The 27,107-nt window shown below is 32.4% G+C and overlaps 1 protein-coding gene and 1 pseudogene across 6 annotated transcripts in view; both read left to right on the top strand.

Annotated features, from left to right (window-relative positions):
• LOC120774162 (neurobeachin) overlaps positions 1-27,107 on the top strand; it is a 713,474-nt gene that overhangs the window by 258,166 nt on the left and 428,201 nt on the right. The gene's annotated exons all lie outside the window — the stretch shown is intronic.
• LOC120774164 lies at positions 1,295-2,097 on the top strand (annotated as a pseudogene).

A 27,107-nucleotide genomic window follows, 5' to 3' on the forward strand; every position in this document is an offset into this window, starting at 1 on the left:
AGAATAAATAAAGAATTTTCAAAATAAATACAATGCCATCTTATTTTTTGGGCATCTCTTCGTGCGTATTTCGATCTTTCGTTGCTTGGTCTTGTACTGCATACCTAAAACACCACAGATGTGCGCAAGAGCTGATTAGCGACCAACAGCTGATTCGCGCTAACAGATTGTTCGGCGTTGCTGCTTGCGGTCGTTATGGTCGAATGCACAGTCAGCAAATCCGAGTCAACTAGCCAGTTTAATATGTGAACTAACGCGGGCGATACCATAACAAACTGTGCCGAATTTACGAAGAAAACGAAAAATTGCGATTTTAAAATAATAACTGTAAATAGTAACTGTAAAAGCGTTTTTAATATTTTTCTGAATAATAAGAAAAATAATTAATACAAATATAATATAATAAAATTCAAGGCAACGATATTTGGTGTTAGAATGTGCCATTTTAGATGCATAAAACTAAAAATTTAAAATTAAATATTTTAAATATTAAAATTAAAATTTAACTTTTTTTGTTCAAAGAAGCACATTTTAATAATAAATTTGTAACCAAACATTACGTTGGTGAAAAAAATTTAAAAATATTATTTTTGTTTATTAAAAAAAAACTTAAAATTAATAAAAAATAATTAATTTAAACAAAAATAAATTTCGAAAAAGTATTAAAAATTTCGAAGAAAACAACATATTTAAAATTTCAAACAAAATTCCCAACAAACTTTAAACGATAATAAATGAACTAAAAACTAAACCAAAAATTTAAAAGAAGAGTCTAGGAATGAGAAATTTAAAATTAAACTAAAGATTTAAAATGAAATAAATTGCATATGAAATATGGGTTGAAAGTTCGAATACAGTAATAAATTTATAAAAAAAATTTGGTTATAAATTTTTAGCTCCAAAAAATTACATTCGGAATTAAAAATTCTGCCGGAAAAAATAAGAGTTGAAACTTTGAAAACCGTAATAAATTTATAAATAAAAAAAAATTTGGTTGAAAATATTAGCTCAAAAAAAAATTACATTCGAAATTAAAAATTTAACCAATTTAAAATTGAATAATGATATATAAACTTAAGCAAAAATTAAAAATAAAATTTTAAAACTCTTGTAAATAAGAAAAAAAAAAAAAAAAATATTTTAATTAACCAAAAACATTTAAAATATTTTAACTAAAAAAAAATATAATTACCAAAACAATATATACAATCACAACTGTAAAACTAAAATTATTTGCAAGAGAACAACTGCAAATTGGCAAAAAATTTCAACCACCCGAAATGAACGCTACAAAATGTATCTGCGCCGCGCCATACAAGTCTCCATAGTGCTAATCTATTGGTTAGTCATTGTGCCGCTAATTTCGAAATATTTGGAGGACATCAAATGGATGCGTCGCAACAAATGGACGCGCAAGAAATTGGCCTTTTACGGCATTGCCGCCTTCGCCTTCATCTTCATCTACTCCCTCTGCATGTACGCGTATACGTTGTGCAAGCGTTGGGAGCGTGAAATCCGAACGGACATGAAACAGTCCGTCTCCAAGGCGGCCGAGTCGGAGGTACCCTCCGCAGTCTCATCAATGGCTACTGTCGCCGAATTGAAACCACTCGAACGCATACCGCCGACGCTTCCGCGGATTCTACCAGCTCCACCTACACACTGTGCCAGCGCACAATTACTCACGCAGAAGCAGCAGCAGCAACAACAACGACCAACTGGTGCGCGCAGTAAAGTGAATATTCTGCGTTCAGCGCCCAAAATACCCACGGTGCACCATTTGCTGCCATCACCCACCACCACCACACTGCCGGTGATTGTCAATACGCCGTTGGCGCCGCTGCTGGAGTAGCCCTACGGTAGCGAGTTGGAGGCGAAGAATAAGCGCATAAGTCGCGCGGAAAGATTGACAACAGAGTTAGCGGATATTTTGCGGCGTTATTATCGCATGAGTACGGGTAACGGTGGCAGCAAAGCGCCCACAACGATGGCGGAGCGTGTGTAAAAGAAAAGAAATATTAGCTAGTTGCTTAGTAAATTGGTCGTATAGCTTTGGTTATAATATATATTTATGTATTTTCGTTCAACTTGAAATGGTATTTTGGTGAAAGGTTTTGATTCGAAAAGTTTGAGGAATAAAATTTGGTTGTAAAAATCTATAACGATACTCCGCAATCGTTAATTTCAATATGTACGTGTTGAGGTGGAGAAAAAGTAGATCAACCGTTTGTGGTGATCTTTTCAGATTTGACTCATATTGGTTAGCAAAGAAGGCAAGTTAAGTTACAAGTACTTACATATATACTATATAAGAGCGGCAACGATAACTTTCTTATCGAAAACAATTTGTGGAAGCTCGAAATGAAAGTTTAAAAGGTCTAGCAAAATTATGTAAGATACTTCTATATTTGGCAAATATTGATCAATACAAATTTTTACTATTTTTACTAAAATACATTTTGAAAAAAATTATGAGTATTATTTTTAAAAATATTTCATCAAACTACTTTTTTATAAAAATTGTGAAAAGTATGTATACTGTAAATTATGAGTTACTTTACTAAATTTTAATATTGTAAACTAGAAAAACTGTAATCATAATTTTAAAATAAGTGATTTTTGACACAAAAAAACCATCTTGAAAAACTTTTGAAAATTATTTTTAAAAAATATTTATTACCAAAATACCATTTTAAAAATTCCTAAAATAAAATATATTTTACTAAAATACCATTTTGAAAAAATTATGAATATTATTTCTAAATAATTTTCGTCAGCCTTCTTTTTTGAAAAAATTTTGAAAGTTATTTATAGTTTTTTTTTACCAAAATATCATAAAAAAATGTGAATATTATTAAAAAATTCAAATTTGTAACCAAAGACTTTTGAAAAAATTATGAAAAATATTAAAAATAAAACATATTTCAAAAAAGGTTAAAAAATTAATACCATTTTGAAAAATCCTAAAATAAAATATTTTTTATCCGAAATACCATTTTGAAAAAATTATGAATATTATTTCTTCCTTTTTGGAAAAATTTTGAAAGTTATTTATAAATTTTTTTCACCAAATTTTAAAATTTAAAAAAGAAATAGGTACAAATATTTAACAAAGACCTCTTGAAAAAATTATGAAAAATACTAAAAATAAATCATATTATATTTCAAAAAAAAAATTAAAAAAATGGTAGAATTTTAAAAATTTTAAAAAATTTTTTTCCACCAAAATACTAGTTTGAAAAAGAAATTGAAACCATTACCTTGTATCATTAAATTCTAAATATTATAAGTGTCGACTCATGATAAATATCTCTTTTTTAAACGCGCCACTTTGGTATAAACGAACCACGAATTACAAACGATTTTGGTATCTTCTAACTCTAGGAATATATTTGAAACCCACGTTTTTGTCACACTGCCATATGTTAACAACTCTCATAGCCGGACACTGCGACTGTGAGTGTCCGGTGATGAGGAGTTTAACTGTATACATAACTCTTTTTTGTTGTAAGATCGAGTAATTCTATTTTTAAGCAAAACTGTTCAATGACACATACTCACACATACAAATGCATATACAAACATATACAAACCGATCGAATTTGAGTCGGACTGGTTCATTTAAACTGTGTTAGTAAAAAATAAATGAACTAGTTTTAGCTTAGTCGAATTCGATGTAATAGAAGCGTTGTTGTTTTTGTTAATTAACAATTGTAAACAAATAAATATTTGCGTAATAATAAATTAAACATGTTGAATTTTTGAAGTTTTATTACTTTTGTTTCCTTTTTTTGGGAATTCCTGAAGCACATTTGTATAAGGCGATATTTTTTCTAACCTTACGTCAGTAAGTAAGTAAACAATGAATCCAGTTAATACCGAGCATTCTTAATAGACGAAATTGTGAAAGGCTTGCTCTGTTATTGAGAAGACAGGGACTGATGTCACTGGAACTGAAGAGAGACTTTTACGTCTGTAAAAAGCAATCCATCGAGATCTTAAGTTGAAAGCGTATAACAGCTTGTGCAAGAACTGTAGCCGCTCGACCTTCCCAAGTGACATCGTTTCTCTCTATGGACTCTTGAAAAGTTCTAAGAAGATCCGACGTTTTCGAGCCAAATTTTGTTCAGCGATGAGATCAATTTCTGGCTCAATGCGCATATAAAGAAGCGAAACTGTCGCATTTGGTACGAAGGACAATCTGAAGATATTCAAGATCTGTCACTTTATCGAGAACAAACAACGGTTTGATGTGATTTGTGGAATCATTGGTCCATATTTCTTCAAGAATGATGCCGGTGAGAACGTAACCGTCAATGCCGCGAAATGAATCGACTATATGACTATATGATTTTAATGATGCCTAAAATTGAGGCTCGTGGTCTCGGTGACCTTTGGTTTCAACAAGACGGCACCACTTCCTACACGTCGCATCAATCAATGGATTTATTTGGAGAACACTTCGGTGAGCAGATAATTTCACGTTTTGGGCTGGTCGATTGGCCACCACACATTGGTTCATGTGATATCCCACCAATAGATCTTCCTTTGCGTATATTTAAAATCGAATGTCCATGCGGACAATCCCGCTTCGATTCAGGCCTTGGAGCAAACATTACGCGTGTGCTTCGCCAGTTACCAGTCGAAATGCTCACCCGAATCATTAAAAGTTGGACTAAACGAATGAACTATCTGAGATGTAACCGCGGCCACCATTTGAAAGATGTGATCTTCCAAAAATAAATGCCAAAGGATGTGCTTTCAAATGATAATAAACATTCTTATTCAATTTGAAGTATCTTTGTTTTTTCTTTAAAAAAGTAGGGTACCTCGAAATAGATCATCCTTTATTTGCGAAAGCTAAAAGCCTGTTGCTGTTTTTAAACTGTTTCCAAAAACACTTCAGAAAATTTCTAGTTAGATTTTCGGTCGGTTTGAATTGATTGGATTGATTCCAGAAATATTTTTAGTAACCTGTTCTGAAACTGTTTAAAATTGTGAGGAAATTCTTTCACGATTTTGTTGCTTCATTTTCTATCTTTCGACAAGTTCAGAAACCAATCAACAAGAGAGATTCGAAACAAAAAATTTCTCCCTTTATACTCTATATGATATATATCAAAGCACTTTCGAAGACGCTAGTAGTAGAACCAAAAGTGATGATTAAATTTTCAAATTTATCAAACAAAATAAAAATTATTAAATTTAATAATTTCTTGTATTAAAGTTAAAAAATTGTTGGAATTAAGCACAAGAAAGTATGAAAAAAATTATTTCCAAAAATTTTCATATTTAAAGACTGTTTTGTGGTGGATTTGGCATCCTATATTTTCAACATGTGTTGAGAATTCAATATTTGCTTGAAAGCCAATAAAAAACTCAACAGAGAGTAATAAATCAATAATACTACCTTATATGGCAGTGTTTCTAATATATTTTATACCTAAATTACTTAATATCTTTGCTGAAAAAAGTAACTAAATATGCCGAAACATTTAGCGTGACTCAGACAATTTATTTGACACCTTAGAACATCTAGCAATAAATATTTCACAAAAATTGTTACAGCCGCTGACGTAACAAGGCACGCACCCCTTTCTTTGCAGGTAGACCCTATTGATGGTGTTTCCAAATTAATCACTTTAATTGCGCTAATAAATTTTAATAACAAAGCGAAAAGAAACCAAAGAAAAGCACACAACAAATATATATTGTTGGTGGTCGAAAGAGAGTTTCTCTGGCAAATTGTGATTTAAGCTACGAAGGTACGGAACTTAAGCTACACAGCTATAAGGTTGTATGTATGTCACCAACAGTTACTTGTGTTTGTGTAGAGTACTTGACAAAGCCTGAAAAGGGCAGCAGGCAAACAAGCAAAGAATACACCCACCTCAAAATCGGCCTTACACACACATGCTGCTGTGTAAGTGTGTGTGTGTAAATAGAGCAAAACAATAAATCAATGACAAATGTGTTGCCATTAAAAAAATGTTAATTAAATGACAATTTTATGAAACATTTATATAGACGCATTTAAGTAAATATGTATATTACATAGAAATTGCGCGTAGGGCAAGCTATACTCGTGCCCTTGGCGGTTCGGAGTGCTGGTTAATGTGTGTTCTATTACTAAGAAGTGCGAGTCTTATTAGAATGGACATTATTAACGGAATTAATTGCGTTTAAATTGTGGTTAATACGAAGAATTACATGAGCTTAAGCACATTAGTTGTTGATGTATCATAAATTGAAAATAGTTTTACAGTTACTCACGACATTCATTTAAGTTTGCTATTTCCTTGAATATTTTTGTGGTTTATGCAACGGTAATCATATTGTAAAAGTTTTAAACAGTAAATAGCTCTTCTGATAAAAGTCTGAAAATCACTTGAAAATAAATGTTATAATAAACAGGTGGCAATACCTTTTTAAACCGTGAAAAAAATTTGCAGCAAAAACTTTTGAGGTATGTTTTGTTTAATGAGTTTAATTCAATGCGTGTTTAATTCAGTTATATAATTTAAAAAAAATAATTGAAAAGGGTGGCAACACTTCTACAGAAAAATTTTACTATTAGGTCAATGTGTTTTAAAAGTAAACAGCTCATCTGATAAAATATAAATCTGAAAATCGCTTGAATATATACATATATTATACTTGTAATAAACAGATGGCAATACCTTTTTAAGCCGTGAAAAATATTTGCGGCAAACATTTTTGAGGTATGTTTAGTTTAAAGCCTTTAGTTTAATGCGTTTTCAGTTCTGTTATATAGTTGAAAAAAAAAATTAAAAAGGGTGGCAACCCTGCTAAAATAATTTAAGTTTAATACCCATCCGCAGCGTCTTTCATTTAGTCTTACTAAAAATTCTCTAATTCTAATGATTATTGGAACAAATGCAACTAATTATAGAACAGGTGGCAACACTGTGAAAAAATTCGAAGAAAAAAATTGCTATGTTAAACATATTAAGTTCGAGCACATGCTAAAACTGAGCGAATTTAATATTTTACTTATAACAACTGTTTAGTTTGAAAACCGTAGCAATCCTCTAAGAGGGTATTCTGGTCTAGAAGCATGAATTTCGGGTAATTTTTAAAGTGTCGTAAAATAAAGGCAATTAATATTTTTAGTATCCATTTTTTTACTAGTTACTATTCATTTTTTTACTAATTAAGAAAAGCTGGCAAAACTTCTCTACCATTTAAGACCAGACGAATAACACCTCACTAAAATATAGCCAGACATAATTATTTTATCCCGCTGTAAAGTAAATGTAATCATAACATAGCGTCAGAAATAATGTAAGTCTATCATGTGGCCGCCTAAAGGTATGCTAAAAATAACATTAAGAAGCGCTTACATTAAGAAACAATAGAAACTAGTCTTCTTGGTTAAATAATACATTACAGTTTGCAATTGCTATGAATTTAAATACACAATTATTTAATTAATCAAGGATTAAGTACTATTTTCCATAAATCGGAAGCCCTAAATATATAGCAGAGTTAGGTCTTCTTTAATCAAGAAAGGTCCGGTTATTTTTATTTTGAAGAACTAGTGAATTTAGTTGTCATGCAGTTATTCACTGCTCGATACCACAGTTTTAACAGCAATAAAAAACACTAACAGAGAGCACGAAATCAGCCGCACATCTGTTAAGTGTTGGTAAGGCCGTGCAAAAGTCGCTGCAAAAATATTTGCGATTTTTATTTCTGTTCGAAAAACAGTAATCAATGTGTGGTTTAATTTGATTTGCAAATACTTTGAAATAAATGCCGCTGTAGTATGACTAATCAGCAAAGGCTATTTGATCCCAACACGCAACCGCATGACACACGAGCAATAGCTACTGTATATACCATATATAAGTGGTTTCATTAACAGTTGGTTTCCTCTGCATTTCGGGATTTTCATGGCGCGGTGAAACTAAATGTTAATTAAGTAGAAAAAGATTGTAGGTAATTATATTCGAAAGTATGTCCGATTTATTTTTATACTCTCGCAACAAAGTTGCTAAGGAGAGTATTATAGTTTTGTTCACATAACGGTTGTTTGTAAGTCCTAAGACTAAAAGAGTCAGATGTAGGGTTATATATACCAAAGTGATCAGGGCGACGAGTAGAGTCGAAATCCGGATGTCTGTCTGTCCGTCCGTCCGTCTGTCCGTCCGTCTGTCCGTCCGTCCGTGCAAGCTGTAACTTGAGTAAAAATTGAGATATCATGATGAAACTTGGTACACGTATTCCTTGGCTCCATAAGAATGTTAAGTTCGAAGATGGGCAAAATCGGCCCACTGCCACGCCCACAAAATGGCGGAAACCGAAAACCTATAAAGTGTCATAACGAAGCCATAAATAAAGATATTAAAGTGAAATTTGGAACAAAGGATCGCATTAGGGAGGGACATATTTGGAAGTAATTTTTTTGGAAAAGTGGGCGTGGCCCCGCCCCTACTAAGTTTTTTGTGCATATCTCGGAAACTATTAGAGCTATGTCAACCAAACTCTTTAGAGTCGTTTCCATCAGACATCTAAATATACAGTTCAAAAATGGAAGAAATCGGATAATAACCACGCCCCCCTAACATACAAAGGTTATGTTGAAAATCACCAAAAGTGCGTTAACCGACTAACAAAAAACGTCAGAAACACTAAATTTTATGGAAGAAATGGCAGAAGGAAGCTGCACCCATGCTTTTTTTTTAATTGAAAATGGGAGTGGCCTCGCCCACTTATGGACCAAAAACCATATCTCAGGAACTACTACACCGATTTCAATGAAATTCGGTATATAATGTTTTCTTAACACCCTGATGACATGTACGAAATATGGCTGAAATCGGTTCACAACCACGCCTTCTTCCAATATAAAGCTATTTTGAATTCCATCTGATGCCTTCTTTGTATAATACGAGTATAAACATTAGGAACCAATGATGATAGCGGAATAAAACTTTACACAAATACGGTATTTGAAAAATATGTAAATGACGGATAATGAAATCTCGATTATCACTTTATCATGCGAAAGTATAAAATGTTCGGTGACACCCGAACTTAGCCCTTCCTTACTTGTTCTATTAGTTATTGTGAAATATATTTGAGTATTCGCAGTCATATATTCAGTGATTCATTAATCATTACTTTTATGATTAGTAACTTATCGAAGGTAATCTAAATCGTAAGTTAAAGTTGATATTAAAGACTTAGGATTTAAGTTTTAATATTTAAGGTTTAGGAATTAAGATTTAAGATTTAAGATTTAAGATTTAAGATTTAAGATTTAAGATTTAAGATTTAAGATTTAAGATTTAAGATTTAAGATTTAAGATTTAAGATTTAAGATTTAAGATTTAAGATTTAAGATTTAAGATTTAAGATTTAAGATTTAAGATTTAAGATTTAAGATTTAAGATTTAAGATTTAAGATTTAAGATTTAAGATTTAAGATTTAAGATTTAAGATTTAAGATTTAAGATTTAAGATTTAAGATTTAAGATTTAAGATTTAAGATTTAAGATTTAAGATTTAAGATTTAAGATTTAAGATTTAAGATTTAAGATTTAAGATTTAAGATTTAAGATTTAAGATTTAAGATTTAAGATTTAAGATTTAAGATTTAAGATTTAAGATTTAAGATTTAAGATTTAAGATTTAAGATTTAAGATTTAAGATTTAAGATTTAAGATTTAAGATTTAAGATTTAAGATTTAAGATTTAAGATTTAAGATTTAAGATTTAAGATTTAAGATTTAAGATTTAAGATTTAAGATTTAAGATTTAAGATTTAAGATTTAAGATTTAAGATTTAAGATTTAAGATTTAAGATTTAAGATTTAAGATTTAAGATTTAAGATTTAAGATTTAAGATTTAAGATTTAAGATTTAAGATTTAAGATTTAAGATTTAAGATTTAAGATTTAAGATTTAAGATTTAAGATTTAAGATTTAAGATTTAAGATTTAAGATTTAAGATTTAAGATTTAAGATTTAAGATTTAAGTTTTGAGATTTAAGATTTAAGATTTAAGTTTACGATTTAAGATTTAAGATTTAAGATTTAAGTTTTGAGATTTAAGATTTAAGTTTAAGATTTAAGATTTAAGATTTAAGATTTAAGATTTAAGATTTAAGATTTAAGATTTAAGATTTAAGATTTCTTAAGATTTAAGTTTTGAGATTTAAGATTTAAGATTTAAGTTTACGATTTAAGATTTAAGATTTAAGATTTAAGTTTTGAGATTTAAGATTTAAGTTTAAGATTTAAGATTTAAGATTTAAGTTTTGAGATTTAAGATTTAAGATTTAAGATTTAAGATTTAAGGTTTAAGATTTAAGATTTAAGATTTAAGTTTTGAGATTTAGGATTTAAGATTTAAGATTTAAGTTTAAGATTTAAGATTTAAGAGTTAAGATTTCTTAAGATTTAAGATGTAAGATGTAAGATTTAAGGTTTAAGATTTAGATTAAGTCTAAGATTTAAGATTTCAGATTTCTTAAGATTTAAGATATAAGATTCAAGATTTAAGAATTAAGATGTATGATTTAAGATTTATGATTTAATATTTAAGATTTATGATTTAATATTTAAGATTTAAGATTTAAGATTTAAGATTTAAGATTTAGGATTTAAGATTTAAGATTTAGGATTTAAGATTTAAGATTTAAATTTAAGATTTAAGATTAGGATTTAAGATTTAATATTTAAGATTTAAGATTTAAGATTTAAGATTTAAGATTTAAGATTTAAGATTTAAGATTTAAGATTTAAGATTTAAGATTTAAGATTTAAGATTTAAGATTTAAGATTTAAGATTTAAGATTTAAGATTTAAGATTTAAGATTTAAGATTTAAGATTTAAGATTTAAGATTTAAGATTTAAGATTTAAGATTTAAGATTTAAGATTTAGGATTTAAGATTTAGGATTTAAGATTTAAGATTTAAGATTTAGGATTTAAGATTTAGGATTTAAGATTTAAGATTTAAGACTTAAGATTTAAGATTTAGGATTAAAGATTTAAGATTTAAGATTTAAGATTTAAGATTTAAGATTTAAGATTTAAGATTTAAGATTTAAGATTTAAGATTTAAGATTTAAGATTTAAGATTTAAGATTTAAGATTTAAGATTTAAGATTTAAGATTTAAGATTTAAGATTTAAGATTTAAGATTTAAGATTTAAGATTTAGGATTTAAGATTTAGGATTTAAGATTTAAGATTTAGGATTTAAGATTTAAGATTTAAGATTCACGACTAACGGTTTAACTTCCTTATTTTGGTTCGACTGATTCAACAACTTAGTAATCAACAATACAATTTTCTACAACTTTTTTGAGACTCTGGTGGCTTTGCTCGATCTGCGAAATTCCTTGTGCACATTCCTTGAAATTAACCGTTTTTCCAGCATTTGAGCGCCTGTTCGTATGCTACATTCACATTAACGTTTAAAATTTGCTGCATAAACTTTTGCACGAGAGCGCTCGTATGCTTGTGTTTAAACAGGTGGATAAGTGTTGTGTTGCTAATGTATAAGTATATGTGTGTGCGTGTGTGTGAGATGCTCTGTTAATTCAAATGTAGCTGCCAGCGCCATTGCCACACATCCGCCGCTGCAAACATGGCCGCACATATTTAAGTAGTTTTGTTTGAGTTCGCATAGAGTAGCGTGTTTACTCACATGTATAAGAGTGTGTGTGTGTGTGTAGGTGTGCCGCCACTTGGTGTTGAAGTAATTAGCGCATACTTCCGTTGCACACGTTGCTGCTAACATTTGCTGTTGGCATTTCGCAAGCAACTCAAAGTAGTCAAAGAGCAAAATCGAACAAATTTTTAATTGCACGACGAACATGCGTTTTCGTGTGTGTGTGTGTGTGCAGTTTACCATGCTTATCATGCAGCAGGCACTAATTGTTGATACCAGCATTGTTGTGCATTTGAAAAGTTGCTTTGCTGCATTAAATTAGAAACCCTTTTCAATTAAATGCTCGCAACAACTGTTTTTACCTCGAACAACTTTATGCTTTTATTTGTTTTTACTTTTATTTTGCTTTTTTAATAAAATCCGAACTGCATGTTATTGCGAAAGTTGTATTGGATTTCCGTTTCAGCATTTTGCTACAAAATACATGATTTCTGAAACGCCTTTACCTATGCTAACTTTCATAAAATTTTCTATGCTATAACTGTCATACTTCGCATAAGCGCACAGCAATGCAGGTGACGAAGCGTCATGCGCAAGTTGTTGCCAGTTTTGAATTTTCGTTGGAACAACCGTTGCCCGTACGAAACTTTAAACAAGCACATGCTTAGTTTGTCCACTTTGGTGAAATTTTAGAGACCCTGTAGGACAATTTTCTGGTAGTTAAGTTTAGAAAGGCTTTTCATGTACATATACAGGTGCGGACTAGAATGTAAATGTATAAGAACCTGTCAATTAAGCTTACAAAGTTTCTAGCGGTTCACTAAAGATTTATGTATCCTGATGGCTCGAAATTCCTCTCCTATTGGCGTATGATTTCTGATTAATTGTTATTGATTACTGAATAATGATTGCTGATTAATAGCTTATGCTTTGTGATTAATTGTTAATGATCATTTATCATTTATCATTTATGATTTATGACTTATGATTTATAATTTATGATTTATGATTTATGATTTATGATTTATGATTTATGATTTATGATTTACGATTTATGATTTATGATTTATAATTTATGATTTATGATTTATGATTTATGATTTATGATTTATGATTTATGATCTAAGATCTGGCTAAATCAGGCCGCTTCTGGGCAATCGCTTCATTCAGTTATTACAAGTCCTTTGACAGTGTGTGCCCGTAGAATATCATCTCATCATAGATAATTCGCTGCCAAACCCACCAAACACATAGCGAAGACATATTGAACGGATTTCCTGGTGTGACCGGTTTACCTGTACATATGTGTCACGTTTTTTCTTGATATTGTCGTAAGCGACCTACTTTGCATCACCGGTGACCTTCCGCTTCACCAAATCCTTCGACTTTATATCGATTGACAGTTCTAAATTCGGGTTATATAGTTTTTTACGAGTTAATTCCTGTGAAACACCTACTTCGAGCGAGCTTACTTTTTTATTCAGCCTTATTTAAATCATTTCAAACGTATGTGTGCTATATTTTTCGCTTAGGGAATCAAAACAGTGCTTAGATGGTGATTGGGCTCAACGATTTTAATTTTATCATTTTTTTTATAATTTGTTTTATAATTTATTTTTGTTTTCGACTATTGGTTTTACAGAGCTTGATCTATCCTTGATCTCAAAATCACCGCAACGAAATCTACGAAACCAAAATTGCGAATGATGGACTCTGGCAATATTAAAATCACAATATTTAATTATACAAATTTTCATTCTGGTTTGCTTTCCCGACATTAGAACTACAAAGAACAAAGAAAACTGTAAAATATGCTGTATATTCTCATGGGCGGTAAAATGTATACCGCTCAAATGACACTCAAACAATAATGAGTCAATCAATAGCCAAATTTTCTGAAAAGTGTTTTAAGTACAAAAGTTTAGCTTTCCAACGCCATAAAGCCGAACGAAATCGTACTTTTGCAACGTAAGATAAGAAACAGTTTGCTAAAGCTATTTATTGGAAAAGTATTGAATTTCTTTTTATTATACCTTTTTTCTCTCCGGAATTTGTTTGTAATCCAAGTTCTCTTGCTTTTGTGAAACTAATTAAGGGGGAATTTTAGTCTAGAAATGCTATTTAACGGCATTTTTAAAGTCCAATAAAAAAAAACTATGAACATTTTTAGTATCCAATTTTTTATCAGATATTTATTGATATTTTAAGAATACAAAAAAAAATAAAAAAATTTTTTTGTGATAATTTGATTAATTGCGGCGTGGTGTCGTGGCGGGGGTTGAAAATAAGGGTGCGCCCTTCCTGACACGATTCCACCACTTTGGGTGATCTGGAAAAAAAAAAATTTTTTAATTAGTACAAATCCCGCTGTCATCTGAACTAGGATAAAAAAAAAAATTCAGTAAATGGCGACTATTTGAATTTTTTGCCCGTTTTTTGGCAAAGATCAAAATTTTTTAAAAATAGTAAAAATCAAATTTTTTTAATAATCCTAGTTCCAATCATAGAGAGATATATAGAGAAGGTCCACACCAAATTTCAAGTTAATCGGTTCATTAGAACTTGAGAACTCATGTCAGAAGTGTTGAAAATAGTAGTTTCGAGAAAACGCGATTGAAGATTTTCATGCGGCAGAGCCGGTTTGCACGCTGCGTCACTAAAATAGCTTTAAGTCGTTAAATAATAGGAATTTTAAAAATTCCTTTAAGGAATATATTCTTAAAGGTCCAGTCTTTAAGAATATGCAAAAAAAAAATCGATTTTTTTCAAAATTCTAGACTAGAAATTTGATAAGTGTGCAAAATCGAAAATTATATCTTAAGAGGCTTTATATCCAGCAGTGATGTGCTTAATATTTACTTTTTTAGGTTTATTTTGAAAACTAAACTTTCCAAGGAAAACTGCTATAAAAAGTAGAACTGCCATTTAAAAATTTTTATTATTCTAAAAGATTATTGTATTATTTACATTAGTTGCATAATGTTTTATAGAAAACTCCAACCCAAACACATTTCAGTACGAATTTTGGTGAGGTGTGTGTCTTTGCTAAAATATGCCTAAATAGAGGCAACATTTTAATAAAAATAGGGAAAAATCAACTATTATATTTTTCATATCATCTTTTAGAAACCTTAAATTATAAATATATGTACAACTTCTCTATATATATGTAAGTACTAACTCTTTTTCTCTTCTCATTGCAGGTAAGTGTGAATGCTGTATTAATTCGTAGAATGTAAAACTGAGCGGTGTGAGTACACAATGATTTTTACGTGCAGAGTAATTACAATATTTCTTTAAATTTAGCCGAAGTCAGAGAAGTGTATGGTAGAGCTCCCGCAACGCTGACAATCAATTGTAAAACTATGGAAAACGTCCGCGTTTTTAATTGTCCACTGAAAGCTATCTCGCTAATATTCTGCAAGTATATTTGGGTATATATTTTATGTGATATGACAAAAAGAACATCTGAGAAGACAGTTGTGAGCATCCGTATTGCTATTAGTCCATTCTTTGAGACTGAAAAGGATATGGGTTTTTAGCCGGCAAATGATTAGGCTATATTCCCCAAATCTAATCTGGAAATTTTTATTATAAATTATTCTCCAAGCAGGAGTTACATTCTTATAATCTTATAATCTCTCTAAGAAATATTTCAATTTCGATCCAATAGAATTGAATGCTTTAGAGGTGTACGGCCTTCTAGTCTTTTCTGGTCCTTCCATATTGAAGTTCGTACAGCAGAAAAAGTTGTATGAGCAAAGAACACAAACTTCGCCTCAAGTGCAGATAGATCGCTATACGCTTTGTTCTTCATTCGTTGCATGGGACCCCTGCTTCCCATGGGTCTATAATTAAACTTTATGCGCTTAAGGGAGAAACCTTATTTAGAAGCTTCAAAAAATCGATTTTTTTTTTGCTTAAATATCTTTCAAAATATCTAAGAATATGCTCCCAAGGTTTTAGATGGGAATTTGAAATATTTCCTAAGTTAGAATGAAAATAGTGACCGGACGTCTAGCAGATACATATGTATATGTATGAGCAATTGGGCAGAAAGCGAAAACTTTGACGCGCGATTTCTCGGTTTTTCAAAAAGTGTTGGCAAAAGTGATTCTGCGTTGGACTTCAAAGCTGATGCTGTGGTTCTAAGATAGACAAAGTTATGACTGTCAACTGTGACGTCCGACCCAAAGATCATGCGAAGAATATTTTTTTGAATACTGACAGACTTATAGAGGTCATTCGAAGATGGGATCTGCTACTCAATTGCCTACCGACCCTAAAGTAGCACTTGTTGGAAAGATTTACTTTGCGGTTAATTTCCAGGTTTAGAGTATTGGTTGAAATTATGCTCGGCTCCGGGGTATACAAAGTCCTCAACTATTTCAAATGTATAGCGAGGTACTTATCTTTTGGCTTAATATATCATATGACATCTACATATTTCATTTTGACAATACAATTTTAGCAGTTTTACCCAAAAATCTGGTACTTCCGATGACACAGGGTCTTATATCAGCGCTTCCCTGGCCTATATTTTATATGCCATGTAAGAATGTGCTATTTCTTCCATTCTCAATCGTTTCTAGTAAGAGCTGTGTACTTTTACCCCGTTAAATATTTTGATTGCTCCCTTTCTCTTCTGTATTTATAGACCCTCCCTAGTTGGTTTTCTTTACCTTAGCTTTCCTAATTAAGATGATCTTCACCATTGCACTCAACGCATTCCGTCTCGAATTTCTTTCACCGGTTTTACTAATTAAAATCACTTCAGCTCAACCCTTCGCCGCCGGTCCGCCTTCGTTTATGCTCGTAAAGTATGAAAACAATGGCGTGGAAATGAAAATAAGCATCGCACATTTACACAAATATTCCGGTTTTATTATTGCAATCATTCCATTCATGCAGCATTTTTTATGACATTGGCACAATACATTTACCGCCTTGCCTGCCATCCGACACACTCTCACTCTCTCTTACCTCCGTCTACGCCAACTTACGCTCTTTCGCTTTCGCCCAGCCGTTGAGTTGATAAACACTCGTTTGAAATTTTCTTAAATTCTTGCCTCGGCGGAAGTTGCCTGTTGCACGGCTGCACTTAAATACCGCGCGGCAATAAAATGTAAGGCTTCCTTAGATGCCAGCAAGGCATTGTGCTTCGTGGTGTCAAGGCACCGCCGCGGCCGAGAGCAAGTGCTTGGCGCGCGGTAATGTCTTGTAATTGGGTATGCATGACTGCTGTTGAAATGCTGTTCGACTTCATTGCATTGTATTGTGTCACACTGTGGACGCAATAAGATCAACTTGTAGCGTGAGCGGAGACGGAGCAGACTTCTTGCTCAGCCTTCTGCTTGGTTGCTTCTAAAGTGGTTATGTGGGCGTTAGTGTTGCTCGGCGAAATCTGCTTTGCTCTGCTCTGTAGCTTGGCTATAAGCGTTTTTTCATTCTTAATGTTTTATTATTTGCATTTTCTGAAAGCTCAATTGTTATTGTCCGGCCTTTCCAGGAAGCAACACTGCGTTTTAATGATTTTCACCTTTTGTGTTCATAAGCAGGCACTTGTTGCCGTCGCTGCACTGAGTTTTATACTCGATTTCTATTATTTGTGGTTTCGAATGAAAGCTAAGCCTTGTAGTTCTTCTCTATTCTTACCATTTATTGTTCTTCGTATGGCTTCGTACTGGCGCAAGGAGGAAGTTCAGTTATGAAATAGAAGAAAAATAAACCTTTCTAACTCAAACGAAATGTTTGTTCAAAACGTGATAGGAAAAGATATTGGAATTTATTGTTCATCTTTGAATATATTAACCCAGTTAGCGCTCCCTGCGATTTTGTTTGGATCAGGCACACATTACAGTCATGATGAAATATATATGGAAACGCGAAATGTAGAAGTTCAAATTTACTGCGCGATTTTTTTTCTACAAAATTTGCACAGTTATTTTAGATTTATTTTAGAGAAGTATAGACATTGGTATTACTCAATGTATTGCCGATCCAAAGTTGTAATATTTTTTCATCTTTCTGGTAGCTTGTGGACTCCATCCCAAAAGAACTGCGCCGACTTGGTGGTCAAAGATGAATCAAACCTTTTTATGATACTCTGTTTTAAGGAAAAAGAAGTTAAATGGCAGTCAGAAACAGGCAAACCTGCCCAATAGCTTTTAACCGGTTTTTCAAGATGAGTCGGGTTTTCGTAATGAATCCATGTTTCATCATCGACTCCTTTTTTCTGGTGTTCCTCAAATTTCTTTTCTGATATCTAAGATCGTTTTTCACCGTTTATTGACCGATGATTCCATCGGTCTACAAACCACACCAAACCGTTGTTCTTTCTGGATAAAATGGCAGCTGGGAGTCTCTTCAGGTTGCTCTTGGATCCGAATGCGACAATTTCGTTTGTTTACAAGCCCATTGAGCCAGAAATAAGGTAATTCCTGAACAAAATTTGGCTCGAAAATGTCGGATCTTCTTGGAACTCCAACTTTAAGAGATTATACAGTGAAGCGTTGTCGCTTGAGAAGGTCGAGCGGCTTCAGTTCTTGCACAAGCTGGTCGCTTTGAATTTAAGATCTTGACGTAAAATGCTCCAAGTCGTTCCATACGTCAGTTCGAGTTGCTATTCGGCCGAATATTATCCAGTTACGAATGCTGAGTCTGAAGATGAGTGATAGGCGTTGCGAATAGTACGCACAGTAGGCGGATTATGTTGACCATAAGTAGAGCGAAACGACCGGAACACATTCTTTACAGAAAGAGAATTCAAAGTTGAACGATTTGTAAAAGTTGTTCGGGCGTAAGTCTTTCCATGATTAAGTGCCAAAAAATATTGAGCGAAATAACATGACAACGTGGCACGACTTACCCATGATATGTGAAAAAAAGGCTATTGGAAAAATTACCTCTACTTGAATCGCCCGTTATATATGTAGAGTAGTATACCCGGTTTCTCATAGATGGGTGTATACGATAACGAGGAGAGTTTCAAATAGTTTCATATAAAAAACTACTTAAAATACGTGAGGAGTCACCGAAACATAGGTCAGATCGGGCTAGGTTAGGTAAATAGGATATTTTTTGGTGAGGCCACGCATAACCCCACTTAGACAGCTAGAGACACTTGTCTGTTGACAAACTTAGACACTGCTTTTTGATCCATTGACCAAAGGCAAACAAATTACTTCATACTGCCCACGGCTAACCCTCTCTCGTATAGAATTATTTCACTAAATATGGTGGAAAATGGTATTTTCTATAAAAAATTAATAAACCGGCAAAATAAACGCAAAAGCATTCAACATAGCTTGAATAAAATTCTAGGACTCTACGTGTTTTTGTCTTCACTGGATTAGTTAAGCTTCATTTAGGTAGGAATGGTAGAATGGAGAGAATCAAATTTAATTTCTAGATTAGATGAAGGCTTAGTCAAATATATAATGAATCCGCATATTATTCACTACTCCTTCTTTGAAGATTGTAGGAATGTGATATCTAAGTAACGTGAACTAGGTAGTGAAGTTACAAGGTACAAGATATATATATACATATATATATATATATTAGGGTGGGTCGATTTAAAAATCGCCCATTGCTCTATGAAAATCATATTCTAGGGATCAAAATAAGTAACTTTTGCCGAAGGAACCATACCTCTAACACGAATTTTGACGTCCCCCAATTTGGGTCGAACCTTTGGGTAAGGGCAAATTTTGAAAAATCCCACTTTGACCCATTTAGAGTGCTCCAATCGAGTCCAAATGTATGACCGACCCCCACTAACTTTGGACGGCCGATCCACCCATGCCAGTGGCACACCCCCTGGAACTCCTCTGGGGGGTTCCCCATACAATAATTTAAAAAAATCACCATTTTTGGTGATTTACATGAAAAAAATCAGCTAAATGGCTATGTGTTTTCTTTATTTATTTATAATAATATCTATTTTTTCTCTAAAGAAATTTATTTAGTCAGAACATATGTAAATGAAAAAATTAATTTAAGTAAGTTATAGAAAAGAAACTAAATAAAATTATTGTTTGAAGTCTTTTTTACTTTCAAGTCTGGGCAATTTCGCACGGCTCTCTAATGTCGTCGCCATAACAGCCTCTACATTTTCCGGTATAACCCGTTTGGAAACGCTGGCTAGCAATTGAACATGTCGTTCCGTTCCTTGTATGTGTGATGGAATTTTCGGATCATTAAACGGTGGATCATCTTGATTTAAATATTCTTTCAATGTATCGTACGGAATGCTTCGCGTGAATGGTGGTTCAAATACGATATTTATATCATTCAAATTGATCATTTCCGTATAACTTGTGCAATTAAAGTTTATATCTGGTTTTTTATATACTCTAAGTTCCATTGGCTCGTCAACATCGGTTCGATAGCGTAGAATTTTCTTGATGGCACAGTCGCGCTTTTCTTTCCTATCATCAAACAACATTGATAACAAGATATTTTCCGAATGCGCATAATATGAAGTATCTTTAATTACTTGATTGACAATTTTGCGTAAACGAGGTTCTAGAAATCGTGACCAACCAATGAACTTGAAAAATAATGCACTGCCGTACACGACAGAGCTCTAATACTTGATATTGAAGTACATTGGCACATAACATTTAATTATAAATTCAATCAGAATTCTTAAATTTGCATCTGGATTTTCCGTTGTCACATATAATCGCAATAATCTAGCGGCCTTGGTGAGTCACCGAGAATGTAGAATTTTCCCTGGTTCCCCTGGTATACTAAGTTTGTTATCAAAAAAAGTGTATGTTTAATTGATCAGGCTGACGATTTAGCCATTCTGCCCTTCGTGTGTGGATATGTCCTTAATTTTGTGCGATATCGATCTGGAATTTTGCACACGCCCTTCACTCGCCAAGAATCGACAAATTTGTCTGAACTTTCAATAACGGATGACTGTAGACTACAAGTATAGCTGTCATACAAACTAACCGCTCCATCTCAGGTCCTTGTATGGAAAACTTGTTCATTTGTGAAGGTATCTTCACGAAATTTGGCATGGATTATTGTCCAAAGCTACGAAGGAATCTCCAAAGAATTTGTTCAGATCTGACTACTATAGCATATAGCTGTCATACAAACTGACCGATCAAATTCAAGTTCTTGTGTAGAAAACTTGTTTATTTATCAAGATATCTTCATGACATTTTACGCGGATGATTATTGAAGACATTGCTATAATTTCTGAGAAATTTGTTCAGATCCGACAACTACAGCATAAAGCTGCTATATACAGGGCTCAATCAAAATCAAGTCTTTGTGTGGAAAAAACATTTATTTGACATGGCTTCCTAAACAGATTTGGCATAGAGAATTATGTACAAACTGAAACATCCAAACATCCGTTACAAGCCATTTCATAGCATTCTACATCGGTATTCTTCATAAAATCTTCCTTTCGTATTGGAACACTTAAACTGCCAACCGAGTACATGCAATTAATTTTCATATTTCAATGCAATGGAGTTGAAGGAGCGCCACAATATACATTACACACACATACAGTGGCATAAACATGTGTTCAGATACACACACATATACACATGCATGCAAACACGCACGCACTTTAAAGTACTCGTGTGGTTAATGAACTTCTGAGCTCGGCTAACGTTTGCTTATGTTATTGCTGCCACAATAACAACAACAACTAGAACACAATTGCATAATCATTGTCCACCTGTCATAGCCTGTCTCCGGTATTCCGCATTGCATTTCTGGTTTTTGCAGTCAGCAAGCGTTTGCTTATTATTGCATACACCTAGGCGCTTAAGAGTTGCCCAACGCTTTTGTGGTCACTTTTACACTTGTCGACTGCGGTGCCCAGTCCGGTGTGCGTGACTAAGTGTTTTTGAGCGTACCTCCACACACACACGCGCATGGCGCATAAGTGCCTACATGGCGATCATTCAAAATTCAACACCTTACAATTATTATTGACTGACATTTGCCATGTGCAGCTTTCAGCTTGCGGTTGACTGCTGTACTTAACAGTGCTGAATGTGCGTAAGTTCACATATATATATTTGTGGTTATGTGTGCGTTTGTTGCTGTTGTTTGTGTTGGTGATTCTTTCCAACGTTGTAACGGCTTTTTAAATTGACTTGCGGATTGCCCAGTTGATGCTGGCGCTTTCGGGTCAATGCAATTTGTTATTGCTGTTGTTGCTTATCGTTTTATGCAAGCATGCTGCATTCATCCTTGCATTCCATTAGTTTTAAAGCTTTTCTTTGTTGAAGAGAACAAAAATGCAAAAAGCAGGAAGCAAATTTTTAATGTCGTCCAACATAAGGCACTTCCTGTGGTAGCTTGAGTGGCGACTTCGGTCTAATGTAGTATCTTAGTATATATGCGATTATATATGCTCTGTATTAAGTGGCCTTGCTCTTACTAGGGTTAGCCAACAATTTCTAATTTTATATTCACACTGTAAATGTCAATTTACTCTTCTTTATGTGAAATTTTTTCGAAAAATAGAAGAGTTTAGAATATATAATAAAGAAAGTAGAAGAAGTTTTGAAGTATTCCAAAGGACGATCATACTGAGATTTTTTTTCATAAATTTTTAACAAAAAACCACCCGGACAATTGAAATAAAACGCAAAATATTTGATTTTTCATTAATATTTATTTTTCGCCTTCAAAGTAATCCTCCCCAGATGTAGTACACTTATACCAATAATTTTTCCAGTCCCCGAAACACTTTTCATAAGCACTTTCTTGTACCGCCTTCAGCGATTATGTTTTATGTTCGGCTGAAGACGAGATCCACGGAGCAACACTTTCAGTGATCGATGGTATTCATTGCATTTTTGGATTCGGTGAATTCGGTCACAATCGTAATCAGATGCGATGGTGCATTATCATCGCGTAAAATCCATGTAGTTTTCTTCCAAAATTCCGGCTATTTTCGACGGATACTTCAATACGCCCAAATTGAACTCCTCATTTACCAGCTGTCTCTGAACCACGAATATCGATAACTGGAATTTTTAATGTTTCCTTCTGGGTGTAGCAAACCTCGTAACTCTGTCCGTTTTCTAATTCACTGAAGATAAATTCTACCGGAAGATGTGTATTTTTTGATATTCTTCTAAGTGAATTGATCTTTGAGAATAGCGTTCATTAGTAAAATAAACTGATATTGAGAGAGAAAGATCATAATGAAAATAAATGTTTTATTTTTTAGCTGTTTAAATAAATCTACCGCTTTAGCATTTAAAAACCATTGTACCACTCTAAAAGCCACTGTCTTATCAAACGAAACTCGCTTCCTGTAACATGCGTGTGTGCCAGTCTGCCTAATTGCTGCTGCTATCTGCATCTCTTTATGCATTTGAAATTCGGTCTGTATAAAAGCCTGAATTTCTAAGAGCCACTTCAGTTAGTGGTTTTTGCTTTATGAATGGTCTGTCTAGTTTGAAAGGCCAGTGCCCAAATACGAGTGAACATAACCCTTTTTATGTGCTTCCACCTTTGAAAGCTTAAAGCTTAATAAAGCGGAAGTAAAGGACTACTATGTGGATCTCTGAAAGGTGTATATTTACATGAAAACATTTGATAATAAATAGCAATGAGTAAGGAAGATCCTCTGGCTGGCGCAGAGGATTTATAACTTTTTTGATAAAATTTTTTCGGTTTTGACTGTGTTTTTAATACTTTTAGCTCTAAAGTAGTATCAATTTTGGAAAGAGACTACATAGTTACAAAAATATGAGTTGGGCTTATCAATTATTACACTAAAATGTCTAGCTGTACGCTTTTGGAGTGTCAAAGTTTTGTTATTTTGTTTTTTCTGCATCTTCTAATTTTACAAGAATTTAATGTCGAAATTATTCTTTGAGAAAAATTATCACATTTGCAATTTTTTTATTTAATATTGTTGTAACTGACGAAAATATGCCGAACAGATTGCTATGTTTATAAAAGGAAACATACGTTTAGCGTAGAGAAGTATACATTTAAGGTAGTTAAGAATAAATTTGGGGTTGAGAAGCATACATTTGGGGGCATGAGTGTTTTAAATATACGATTTCTTTTATTAGAAAGCATTTTGTAGTATATGTATAGGGTATATGCTCGACATTTTCGGTACAGATCACATTCTCTGGCAATATAAATCACGCTTTGAGAACTTTAAATTTTGTCTTGCCTCTGACTGACATATCTCAGTTCAAAATCATTAAATAACGGAATTTCCGTTGTCTTTGAGTTCGGTGTGGTAAGTGACTGAATTTTGCTGTTAATACATGACCAATGATGAGATTCATTGTCATCGTCTTTTAAAGTTCTGTTCTTCGATTTGTATGAAATGGAAGAAAAAGAAGCTACCGTTAGCGTGTTTTAGCTGTGATTGAAAAATCATAACATACAGCTATTCATCTTAAGCTTATGCGATCATCAATTTTATTAGGTTTTTCATTGACATACATATGTACTTACTGACCAACTTCTGTCTAATTCTCCAAAAACAAAAAAAAAAACAAAATTATCTGACTGTACAAAACTGTATTATGCTTTTAAGCGCAAACTTTACTGAAAATTGTAAACGGGACCAACTACTATCTCTAGAATACAAATTGATCGAAAATAAATTTTCCATTCCAACGGTCTCTATAATAAAACAAATTTTGAACGTAATTTAAATTTTAAAAATATTTTTATGGAGGGTTGCCACTTGGGAAAAACTCATTTCAATAAAATTTTTCTCAATATCATATTCAAACAATCGAAAACAAAACTAAATTATTACAAAAAATATTAAAATTTTATAGAGTTGCCACTTATTTAAAATTTTGATGTAATTGCCACCTGTTTAAAAATTTCATCGGAAAATATAAACTAACAGTAAGCTATGCATATTTCTTTAAAATAAAATAAAAATATATTGTGTAGGGTTGCCACTTGGGAAAAACTCATTTTAATAAAAATTTTCTCACTATGGTATTCAATCAAATCGAAAACAAAACTAAATTATTACACAAAATATTAAAATTTTGTTGAGCTGCCACTTATTTAAAATTTTGATATAATTGCCACCTGTTAAAAAATTTCATCATAAAGTCAATAATTAAAAATATAAACTAACAGCAAGCTATGCATATTACTTTAAAATAAAATAAAAATATTTTGTGGAGGGTTGCCACTTGGGAAAAACTCATTTTAATAAAAATTTTTTCACTATCGTAATCAAACAAATCGAAAAAAATTAAATTATTACCATAAAAATGAAATTTTTATAGAGTTGCCACTTATTAAAAAATTTAATCATAAAGAGAAAAATTGAAAACATAAAGCAACAGTGATTTATGCATATGCATTAAAACAAAATAAAAATGTTTTTGTGCAGGGTTGCCACTTGGGAAAAACTCATTTTAATAAAAATTTTCTCACTATCGTATCCAAACAAATCGAAAAAAATTAAATTATTACCATAAATATAAAATTTTTATAGAGTTGCCACTTATTAAAAAATTAATACAGATGCCACTTAATAAAAAATTTCATCATAAGGAGAATAATTGAAAATATAAAGCAACGTTGATTTATGAATACATATGACATTGAAACAAAATAAAAATGTTTTTGTGGCAACCCTCACTTGGGAACCCTCACTTGGGAAAAACTATCTTTAATCAAATTTTTCTCACTAACATAATCAAGCAAATCGAAAACCAAACTAGATTATTACAAAAAATATAAAAATTTTATAGGGCTGCCACTTACTTAATTTTTCAATTTAATTTAATTTTAAATTTATTTAATTTTTTTATTTAATTTAATTTAATTTTTGCTTATATTTAATGTCATACTACCATAATTCATCCTTATTGCGTTTTCATGAAATTTAGTTATTGTTTTTTATAATTAAGCAGTTTCTAATTTTTCATTCTACCAATTCTGTTTATTTTTATTACTGCTGTATTTGCGGTTAATTAAGAAGAGAATATTTTTGACACCTTCTTTTCGGCTTTCATAGCATTTGCAATTAAAATTCGAAACCACAAATGGCAAAAAGTATAGCACAATTTTAGGCTGAGTGTGAATTTCAAGCTCATATGAATTTATATACATTAGCATAGATATGTACGCTTACCAGCACAACTACACGCAAAATGCCGGGGAAGGAACAGTGAGTACTAGAGTAAAAGCAACTAATTGCCCGCAAGTGTTAGTGAAAATGCACACAGGCATATTTATGTAATAATCAGTGTAAGAGCATTTTACAAGACTATAATGCTACAGCTGCACACACACATTTGCATGTGGTTATTATTGTCTCTAAGGTTGTAATATTTGAGCATTGTGGTATTTTGTAGTCTCTGCTTGCATACTTTTAGGCGCAAATGCAAGAAAAATCCTCATATACATACTCGCACATATGTACCGTTATGCTATTTAACCCCACTAGTTAGTTAGCTACACAAAAAGTAGCCCTGCGGCACCAATTTGGTTCGGCAAGTCTGTCCCTTTCACATTTACACTGCAGGTCAATAGTTGAATTTTCGTGCAACGGTACTCAGTGCAGTTGGAGTATGAAATTGCCATTTTGTTACGAGCACAAGTAGGTAGTAGCAAATAAAATGCCTTCCTTACATATACATACATTTTCAGCTATACAAACTCACGTCAGTAGGTACATATGTATCGTATATTGAAATACCGTTATCCTTTATGTAATTGTGTCCGCATTGGTGTATGAAAGTTCACAATTGGGGTACACTGCACTTGAACTAATGAAAATCCTTAGTGTGTCCTTTGACCACAAAAGCCAAGTGATATGTGTGGCACAGTCCTTGTTTTGTACGAAAATATGCTACAACAAAAAATGTTGGCCTTTCTCTCGGCTTAGGCATTCGTTTGCAAAATTTCGTAATTTGCTTATGGCAAAATTTTTCGCCTTCCACTGTCGCAGTGTTGTTGATAAATATGTTTTATTAGAATTTATTGGTAAGGCAAGAATGTCATCAGGCTAAAATTTATTGTCTACCTTGGAGTGGGTACGAAGGGATACTGTGAGAGAGCTATTTTGTAGCAAGAGAATATTGATATTGGATAGTCATGTAGAGGGTCGAGTGATATGGTCATGAGGTGATGAAGGAGCGTGCTTTTTTCGTATATTGTAAACTATTTTTTTTTGTAGGATGGCTTAATATTTTTATTGATAACAATTTTGAGGGTTTCAGGGATATGCATTTGACCCCTTTATATACAAACATATATAGATCTGATGGAAAAAGGTGATACTGTATAAACGAAATCGCACTCAGAGCTTGCCGCATTAAAAAGCGTGTAATCTCCTTAAACTTGGTTGTAAAAGCAAACAATTACACGAAAATATGTTGCGCAACGAAAAAATTCGTCACACTCCCAATTTACCAAGTGCTGCTATTGATAAGGTTTAGATGATTTCGATAATTTTTTGGGTT

Source organism: Bactrocera tryoni, chromosome 4, assembly GCF_016617805.1.
Source record: "Bactrocera tryoni isolate S06 chromosome 4, CSIRO_BtryS06_freeze2, whole genome shotgun sequence".
Taxonomy (NCBI): domain Eukaryota; kingdom Metazoa; phylum Arthropoda; class Insecta; order Diptera; family Tephritidae; genus Bactrocera; species Bactrocera tryoni.